This window comes from Hibiscus syriacus, unplaced genomic scaffold (genome assembly GCF_006381635.1).
Source record: "Hibiscus syriacus cultivar Baekdansim isolate YM2019G1 unplaced genomic scaffold, ASM638163v2 tig00110949_pilon, whole genome shotgun sequence".
NCBI classification, from domain to species: domain Eukaryota; kingdom Viridiplantae; phylum Streptophyta; class Magnoliopsida; order Malvales; family Malvaceae; genus Hibiscus; species Hibiscus syriacus.
Window position 1 is genome coordinate 160,900 of NW_024062929.1, and position 11,251 is coordinate 172,150.

An 11,251-nucleotide genomic window follows, 5' to 3' on the forward strand; every position below is an offset into this window, starting at 1 on the left:
ACGTAATAGAGAAAAATAATAGCTTTCGAATAGGAAAACTATATCTATACATAGTGTTTTATTGGTTTACTGCTTGGGAGCAGTGTTTTTCTTCTTTCGAATAGAAAAATAATATTTTTCGAATAGGAAAATAATAGCTTTTGAAAACGTAAACAAATGGTTGTGGTACAAAGAGCAGGTGTTGCCTTGAGTAAGAGAAATTATCGTTGGAATGTCCAAGTGGCGTATTTGCTCTGACGATGGTTAAAATTATCGTTGGGAGGCTATCGGTCCAAACTTGCCGTCGAAACTCGATGATGACTCGAAAGGAACTCATATTGCTCCATACCCTTCCATGATCGATCTGCTAATGATGGTAATAATCGATGAAAGTTTCTGCCGTTATATTTTTATTTTGTATTATAAAATCTCATGTTTGTTAGATAATCGAACAGGTTGAAAAAACATATTTGGGGTAATCGAAGAAAATATTTAAATTGTTTAAATTTTGTGTTCTTTAGCGGCGTTTGTAACAAAAAACGCCACTATATACCATACATTTGCGACGTTTGTATCCTAAAAACGTCGCTATATACTAGACCTTTAACGAGTTTGTATCCAAAAAAATATCGCTATATACCAGATGTTTTACGACATTTGTATCCGAAAAATGTCGTAAAATATCTTAACTTTTTGAGGCGTTCAATAAAACGCTGCTATATACATACGTATTTTACGGTGTTGTGTGGAAAAATGCCGCTAAATCTCAACACATATTACGGTGTTTGTGAGAAAAACGAGCTTAATCTCAACACCTATTGCGGCGTTTGTAGGACAAAAACTGCTAAATATCAACACCTATTGCGGCATTTTTTGGACAAACGCCGTGAACTTTAGCGACGCTATTTTCAGCGGCGTTTTTTGCGGCATTTGTCATATCGCCGAAGGTGTTTTTTGCTGCGCTTAAAAATGCCGCTATAGGTAACAAAAATGCCGCAAATTTACAATTTTGTTGTAGTGAATTACTCTTGTAATTAGCCAAGATCATTGAACAATTGGTTCTTTAGTTGTTATTTTACTTGAGGTGATTTTAATAATTGTAAGGGTAAAGCATATAAATGATCTCCACTATAAAACATTATTTTGTTTAATTTTCGACTATTAAAAGTTATAAAATAGTATTTGATATAGGGCATTTGCTAATTGTTCGACTATTAATAGTTATAAAATGATCACTCGACTATTCATATGTTTCAAACACATCATTTTTCTGTTAAAAAATAAACGGACATCTGAGTAACATGTTGACGGGGATATGATAAAATATGATCCCAAAACTATTTGAGCTATATTTTTTGAATCGACTCACCGTTAATATTATGTCATCAAGCTAGTCATTGAAACATCATGTCATCGAACGAATTCTTGAAAGCAACGACTGTGCCAGTAGACATCATTAAAATATAATTTTTTTCATATCACAATTAACAAGTTAGCGTCCAACTCAGACGACCATCAATTTTTAATGGAAAAGAACTTGTTTGAAATATATATAAGAATAGTCAGGTGATTATTTTTACCTTTTAATATTTAGGGGAATCAACAAATTAGCGCCCTATAATTGAGGATTATTTTGTAACCTTTAATAGTCACGAGACTCAATAAAGTAGTGTCTTATAATCGATGACCATTTGTATACTTTATCCTAATTGTAATTGATTTTATGAAAAACATTTTCTTTAATATTTTATTTGTAGATACTTTATCCTAATTGTAATTGATTTTATGAAAAACATTTTCTTTAATATTTTATTTGTAGACACCCATTTTTTTCCGGGTTCTAAATAATTATTATTGAGTATTTATTATTATTATTATTATTAATATTACATTTTTGCAGGCTCCACATGAAGCCCAAACCACAACAATAACAAAACCCAACAAGTGACCGAACATCCAATCCCACCCAGTTCGGGCCTAACAAGATCTGACCCGATCCAGACCCGCTGGTGAGCCCAAACCAGCTAGGGTTTTTCACCCTTAACTCCAGCCGCCTCTGATCTCCACCGTTGGATCTGGAGGAAGATCAACGGTCCAAATCACCCAAAAAGATTAGGGTTTTAACCCTAAGTGTCTATTACCACCGCTCAACAATAGCCATCAGATCTGGACCCATCAAACGGTCCAGATCACTTGAAGCTAGGATTTCTGGTAACCCTTCAGCTATTGGATCTATCCAGATCCAACGGTCCAGATGATACATAGGGCCTGAAACCCTAGTTGCCCTCCATTGTAACCACCATCGTCTAGGTCAGATCTTCCATCACCGCCATTGTCGCTCCTACCAGAGCCATCTCAGCTGGTCGCCTGCACCAAATCAACCAACCATCAAGATTAATCAAGTAAAAAACCCCAAATAAAAAATAGAGAACAAATATAAATAGAGATCTCGAGGTAATCACATCTTCTCATCTCAGAAACAGAAGGCCATCACCACAATCAACGCATGCAAGATAAAAAGCGAAAAGATAGAGAAAGAGACCAGAGATTTTTTCGAAGTGAAAGAGAACCCAGAGAAAAAACAGAAAAACAACAAAAGAAAACAGAGAGAAAGAAAAGAAATAAAAAAAACTTACCTAATGGAAAGATCTAGTTGTCGTGGTCTCACCGGAGGTAAGAGAACCCACCACCGAAGGTAAAGCCTTTTTTTTTCAGATCTAGGGTTTTTTTAGGGGGTAGGTCTCGGTTTTGGGTGGTGGAAGGGTTGGTTTTTCATAAAAGAAGAGAGGGGGAAGCCAAGGGTTTGTTTCGGGTTTGGTTTCCACGCCATCACCGTCGACTACGACGGCCGTGGCTTTTATTTCTTTTTCCATGGCGGAGAAAGGGGGAGGGGATAAGAGTTGAGAGCATTTCTCTATTTCTCTCTCATTTATTTAAAGAGAAAGTGGAGAATGAGGGTGAATGGCCGGTTGGGGTTGATTTTTGGGTATTTTTGTTAACTGTGAAACGATGTCGTTCTGGGAAGGGGGTAGATGCGTATTTTCGTGTTTGGGTAAATTATGTTATGGGCCCTCTGGGTTTTGTAAATTTCTTTTATAGTCACTTGTTGTAATTTTTTTGTTTCATATTTCAAGTCCCACATTTTTTAAGCTTTATCTTGGTCACCTTGCTGTTTATTGAATATATTTTGTTGGTATTAGACATTATCATTTATATTTATGAAACTTACATTTTGATCACTGTTTTCGTATTTTTGGTTAAATATTGAATCTTGCATATATGTTTTCCTTTCATTATTTTTACTCCTTTATTTGTATTGTACGAAAATAGTAATTTAAGAACCAGGTCCTTAAAGTTATCCTGATATACTTTTTAGTCATTGTTTAGATTTAGTTTGGTTTATTTGCTTACTTAAACCCTGTTATTTTAATTATATTTGGTTTAGACCTTTTGCTAATTATATGCTTATTATTTTAATCCTTGTGATAAGTTTTGTTTTATTTAATTTCATCTTTGTTTTTTTATGGATTGTTATTATGCCATATATATATATATTACTTAATAGGCATTTTATAATTATAATAAATTTTAATTAATTTAGGATATAGTTGCTAAGCTTATTTATGCTTTAATTCGTTTGACATTACTAGTCTCTCTAATATATATATATATATATATATGCACTCGAAATTATTTTCAAGAACTTTATTTGTAGAATGGGCGTGAAAAATATATATATATATATATATATATATATATTACTTAATAGGCATTTTATAATTATAATAAATTTTTAATAATTCAAGATATAGTTGCTAAGCTTATTTACGCTTTAATTCGTTTGATTTTACTAGTCTCTCTAATATATATGCACTCGAAATTATTTTCAAGAACCTTATTTGTAGAACGGGCGTGAAAAATATCACTTGATCGAAGTGGTGTAACCAATACGACTTTCAAACGAAATACAAACTTGAAAGTGCGAGCCTTTTTTATGAATTTATTAAAATACTATATTTTTTACTTTACTTTACTTTATTTTATTTTATTTTTATTTTATTATGTTTAATGATATTGTTAATGATTGTTGTTTTAGGAAAATGAATCATGATTTATTCTATGCAAAATTTTGACATTAACTTATTTTTTAGTAATTCGAAGATAGAATATTCTTTACAGATAAGAAATAGGTGAGACATCTTTCCCGATAGATGATAGCGAATTTCGAGATTTCTTATCAAGTTAAAGAATTTTTTTTAATTAATAAATCCGGAGTAATTTAATTAATATTCAATAAGTACATCATAATTTTACTTTTGATTCGAATTTTAAGTTCCACCATTACGACATTGTATAAGTGGCTAAGTACCAATTTTGGGTGTTGTGGGTGTTTATCCTTCCCACGCATAACCGACTCTCGGACCTGTTAAATCGGATTTTTGGTAAAAGCATACCAACTTTTGTCTTTTAAATTATTTTTCTAAATTATTTTAAAAGACGATTTTAGGTATTCGATCTACCTAACCCAAAGGTCAATGGCGACTCCAATTCAAAAATTTCAAATTAATTCAAAATCTCAATTTTTTAAATATAGTCATAATTGTTTTTTTAAACTTAATTGTTTTAAAAAAATGGTTGTGACATTATTAGTGTAAAATGTTTTCTAATATAATTTTTTTATTTTTTAATAGTTTTCGTAAATTATTTTATTATTTGATTTTTTGTGAAATATATTCTTAATTTTTTAGTTCTAAGTATAAATACATAAATAATATTATTTTATATATTTAATATTAATAAAATATTTTAATAAAATATTAATTATTAAGATATATAAAATATATTTATTAATAATTTCAATAATATTATACTATTTGATATTATACTAATATATATTAAAATTATTTATAATAATATATGGTGTTATATTTTTATTTTAACAGTATATAATTAATTATTTATATGACTAATATTACTTATTATTGTCATAAAAGTAATATTATTTAATTATTAATAATGGGTAATATTATTTTATTTAATATCAATATAGTAGTTTTGTATTATTTTAATAATGTTAAATATAAAATATTTTCAATATATTTATTTATAGTTATTCATAATATAATTTGATAATTCTATTTTAATATAATATTTTAATAATAAGCTCAATTATATTATAATAGCACGAATCAACTTATTTCGATGGTTAAAGGAATTGTTGTTGTTACTGAAGTTCATAGGTTTAATCACCAGCGGTTGTAATATTAATTGAGCAATCATTGTTAAATGATTGAGAGTATTTAAAACTAATATTACTTTTATATCACCTTAGCTTAATAAAAAATTTAAATTAAAATATTATTATATTTTGATTTTTTAATCTTTGACTACATTACCATATTCCTGTGGAGATTGTACTGCAGTTGCTATGATGAATTTTATGAAATTTCTCCAAGTATAAGATTTCCTCTTCTCTTATTATTTCCAATTCTATTTTTCTGTTCTTTAATCGAAAGGACATAACAGGAATCTGTCGCTTCTTATTGCATGGTCCTCTTTTATACAAAGAATAATCATTAATAATTGCAAATTACTTCTTTTCTCCCAATGCTATTTCGATGCAACTTCCACGTGATATGTTGTTTTTCTTTGTGTTCGAGGGAGGATCATCTTTATACTTAATCTTGTGATCAAAATCAATTGAGGTCTTTCGGTATACAATTTATTTAAGATAGATTTTCGATCACTCGTTGGTGCTCAAGATATTTTGATCGTCTGTCTCCCAAGATACAACAATTACATAATTAACTACAATAGTACAACAATAGAGATCATGAACTTTCCGTGCCTTCGACTATGACAGGAAAAACTAAGGGAAAAAGAATATTTTCTGAGAAGAAGATATAATTTTTCAAGAAAAAAAAAACTTCTTGAATTCTGAGATGTGTAAAACCTGAAAGATTTGCTTAGTATTTATATGAAATTTCGAGAGAGTTTTACTCCAACTAAAACTCTTTTAATATCTAAATTTAAACAGATAATATTATCTTTTAAATTTAAAATATAAAAATTGAGAGTTTTACTCCAACTAAACAACTTTTAATATCTAAATTTAAAAAGATAATAATATCTTTTAAATTTAAAATATTAAAACATAGAGTTTTACTTCAACTAAATATCTTTTAATATCTAAATTTAAACATATAATAATATCATCTAAATATAAAATATTAAACAAATATACACTCATTTTATTATTCAAACTTAAAATAATATTATTTTAATTTTAAATATTCAAAAGTATATAGTTATCTTTAATATTCAAAATTAAAAAGATAATAAACACCATTTTAAATTGACTTATTCAAAGAGTAATTATCGTACTAATATCTAAATTAAATAACATCTTTTAATTTGCAATATTTAAAATGACTCTGAACTTGATATAAATATTAAATCCATCAAAGTAATTCACCATTTTTTTCAACAATCCCCCATATGAATGAAATTGATGATTTAATCAAAAATATTTTGGCAAGATATGGATATAACCTCTACGATCGATAGTTGCATGTGATAGGTAGGTGTCCTCTTTTGAACCCTCCATTGTGACAATATATTTACTTTACCGACTAAACAGTAGATGCGATGTCCTTGAACTCTTCTTTCGTTTGTGTTAATGATGACATACTTCACACAACTACCGAGCTGACAATAATTTAGTTCTCATGGATATGTCCTTAAAGCCATGGACATCGCTTGGTTCTGCAAGAGTTTGAGAGAACTATGCCACAATAGTCTCCTTGATGCAGAGCCACTTCACTCTCACATAGGTGACTATTGCTTGGCTCACCGCAACACATAATGGTCGTTAAAAGCTTTTTCATAACCTACACCATTTTGATCACTGTTTATATCATAGAAACAAACTTGAGAGAAATAACCTCCACAGTGACCGTACACAGGTTATGCAATTAATTTGTTCCTTTAAACCTAGATCTTGGGATCTCGAGTCAATAAGATAGAGTTTTCTTTCACATAACACCTTTAAATTTCATGGGCTTTAGTATCATTCCTTTAGATGTTTTCTCAACATGATCTCGATTTAACCTTTTGGTTAGCGGATCTGCAATGTTATCCTTTGATTTTACAAAATCAATACAAATAATTTAATTTAAGATTAATAGTCTAATGGTATTGTGTTGACGACACATATGTCTTGATTTACCATTATACATAAAATTCTATGCTCTAGCAATTGTTGCTTGGTTATCACAATATTTACATACTGTGGGCACAAGTTTCGGCCATTTTGGAATATCCTCAAGAAAGTTCTGAAGCCATTATGCTTCTTCTCTAGATTTACCTAGAGCTACAAACTTAGTTTCCATTGTGGATCTAGTTATAATTATTTGTCTTGAGGATTTCCAAGACACAACTCCACCTCCTAAAGTGAACACATATCCACTTGTACATTTGGTATCTTAAATATCATATATCCAACTAGCATAATAGTATCCTTCTAAGACAACATGATCTCTGAAATAATGCAAACCATAATCACGAGTATATCTAAGATATCTCAATATCCTCGTTACAATTTTCCAGTGATTTTCACCCGGATTGCTCGTGAATCTGCTTAAACTACTCACAGTAAAAGCGATGTATGGCCTCGTACAGATCATGAGATACATTAGGGTGCCTAGGACCCTTGCATATTCCACCTGGTGAATACTTTCACCTAAATTTTTAGTCATGAGATCATGGGTTTTTGAGAAATAGTGATGCATGTTTTGAGTTTAAGTTTTGTTATTTAATTTACACTATTTTTAAAATCTAAATCTTGGAATTCAAGTTTTCAAACACCTCCTTAAAAATTAGATTTATTTAAACAAATTAAAAGTTTTAAATTTGTAATGGTATTATAAAATTGTATTATATGTATATATATAAATTTGGGTTGAAATTTGAATATAATGAAATATCTATTTAAAGTATTTTAAATAATCGACAATAAATATTTATATCCTTAAATACGATGTGTTTGAACAAAAAAACCTAAAGAAACAACAGTTCACTTGGTTCGTGCATAATTTTTATTGGAAATGCGATGATTTCGTGTGAAAATGAAATGGTAATACAAGGCCCAAACCCCTTAATATTAGAAAGGCGGGTGAGCCCTAATTAGAGGAAGCCCATCCCATTCCCCACAGTTAAAAGCTCTAAAACCCTAACAATATAAATGCTTCTTTCCTCCTTACATTACAGGCACCACCTACTGAACCCTAAACCCCCGCTCAATAACCCTAGAAGAAAGAAGAAAAAAATGTCTGAAGTGGAGCTGTCTCGTTCAGAAAAGAAGAGGCACAAGAAGAAAACCGGTCCAGATGTTGAAGCCAAAGAATCGGAGCAAGATTTCATGATCAAACCCCAGAGCACCACCCCTTCCATCGACACTTCCCAGTGGCCCATACTCCTCAAAAACTACGACCGTCTCAACGTCCGAACCGGACACTACACGCCGCTTCCCTCCGGTTTCTCTCCCCTCAAGCGGCCCCTCGCCGAGTACATCAGGTACGGTATCCTGAACCTCGATAAACCCTCTAACCCTTCATCTCATGAAGTCGTTGCTTGGATTAAGCGCATTTTGCGCGTCGAGAAGACCGGTCACAGTGGAACTTTGGACCCCAAAGTCACCGGCAATCTCATCGTCTGTATCGATCGAGCCACACGGCTTGTTAAATCCCAACAGGGTGCAGGCAAGGAGTACGTATGCGTTGCCCGTTTGCACTCCAAAGTGCCTGATGTCGCCAAGGTTGCTAGGGCTCTCGAAAGCTTGACAGGAGCTGTTTTTCAGCGGCCGCCGTTGATATCGGCCGTTAAACGCCAGCTTCGGATTAGAACAATTTACGAAAGTAAGCTTCTCGAGTATGATGTCGATAGACATTTGGTTGTTTTTTGGATTTCTTGTGAAGCTGGTACTTATGTTAGGACATGTGGTTCATTGGGTGATTCTTGGGTTGGTGGCATATGCAGGAACTTAGGAGGGTTAGGTCTGGGATTTTAGGGGAGAAAGATAATATGGTCACTATGCATGATGTTATGGATGCTCAATGGGTTCATGATAACTACAGAGACGAGACTTATTTGAGGAGGGTGATTATGCCTCTTGAAGTTCTTTTGACTAGTTATAAGAGGTTGGTTGTGAAGGACTCTGCTGTTAATGCTATTTGTTACGGGGCGAAGTTGATGATTCCGGGGTTGCTGAGGTTCGAGAATGATATCGAGGTCGGGGAGGAAGTTGTGTTGATGACCACTAAAGGAGAGGCGATTGCTCTGGGAATTGCTGAAATGACGACCGCGGTTATGGCTACTTGTGATCACGGTGTGGTGGCTAAGATTAAGAGGGTCGTCATGGACAGGGATACTTATCCGAGGAAGTGGGGCTTGGGACCAACTGCATCTATGAAGAAGAAATTGATTGCAGACGGCAAATTGGATAAGCATGGGAAGCCGAATGATAGTACTCCTAAAGAGTGGTTAAGAAATGTTGTCTTGCCAACTGGTGGGGATTCTATGGTCGCCAGCCAAGCAGCTTCTGCAGAACCTGCAATGAAGGAGATTTCAGTGGTGGAAAAGGAAGATGGAGAGGGGCGGAAGCGTAAATTGGATGAAGCGGTGATAGCCCTGTTCCGGTTGTTGCTAAGAAAGCTAAGGTTAATGAAGGAGAAGCTGAGGTTGAGAAGAAGGAGAAAAGAAAGCATAAGAAGGATAAAGAGGGTGATGAAGCAGAAACCGAAGAGAAGGTTGAGAAGGAAAAGAAAAAGAAGAACAAAGATAAGGCTGAAGCTACATCACCGGATACAGAGAAGTCGGAGAAGAAGAAAAAAAAGAAGAGCGAGGAGGCTGCTGCTGCTGGGTGCAAATGATGATAAAAGTGAAAAGAAGAAAAAGAAGAAAAAAAGCAAAGATGCAGCAGAGGAGTAGATGGTGGGGTCTTAAGAAGGAAATCAAATTGTTTTTCTTTTCACAATGTAGTTTTGGCATAAACAATTTTATGATTTACTTTTGTGTTATGGAATGCTTTTTGTTTTCATCCATTATTTGCTTTTTACCATTTTCAAGTATATGCTTGAATTACTCCAATTGTTTGTATAAATCAAAATACTATATGTCGTAACTGGTTTTCGTTCGGGTACGAATTTTTTTTATTTGGCGGGAAAATTGATGTGAATAAATGGTTTTGAAAATAATTTGGGAGTCGCCATCGGCCTTTTGGGTCAGGTAGGTCGGATACCTAAAAAATTATCTTTTAAAAGAATTTTAAAAAAAAAACATCAGTTAAAAGATAAACTAATCTGCGTTTTAACCAAAAATTCGTTCTTTTTAATAATAAAAAGGGATTCGTGGTCGGTTACGTTTAGGGAAGGATTAGCAACCCTACAATGCCCAAAATTGGTACTTTTTAATTATAAATTGTCTCTATTATTAGAAATTTAAAAATCAAAATATATTTAATTTATAATTCTATTATTTCAAAATTATAATTATGAGAAAAAATAATTTATATATATTTATAAATAAAATATTTATTATTTAGAAATATTAGAAAAAACTTCTAGGTGCCTTAAGACAGCTCTTTTCTTTGATATTAATAAATATTATAATAATTTAAAAATAAATTATAATTTTATAATATTAATTTAAAATACCAGAATAGGACATCCAGTTGTATTAAGACTGCCATTTTCTTTGATATTGAAAAATAATAAATATTAAAATATGAAAATAATTTATGTAAAATTAAATTAAGATTTAATATAAATTATTATTCATTATATATATTTATATGACTATATAATAATAATAAAAATAATATTTAAATATATACAAGTAAAATTAAACATAAATAAACAAAAATACAATTAGAGCAATAAAACTTATAATAATGAAAATATTTAAAATTAGTGACTAAATTATAATCTAATAAATTAAATACTTAATTTATAATTAATATTTAAAATTATAGGGATTAAACATGCTATTTTTCTTATTTATTAATTTAGTGACTAAAATACAATTATATAAAATTTTAACATTAAATTAGAACATACTATCATGATTAAAATATAATTAACAAAATTACAAGGACTAAATCTATTATTTATCCTAAATATAAATACTAATATGGACTAAATTATAATTAATACGGTTAGAAAACCGAATTAAAACTTATTAAAATTGAATTCAGTGACTAATTTGTAATATTACA

General features: G+C 31.2%; 1 pseudogene; it reads left to right on the plus strand.

Annotated features, from left to right (window-relative positions):
* Positions 1 to 8,227: 8,227 nt before the first annotated feature.
* On the plus strand, positions 8,228 to 10,095 carry LOC120148125 (annotated as a pseudogene).
* The last annotated feature ends 1,156 nt before the right edge of the window (positions 10,096 to 11,251 follow it).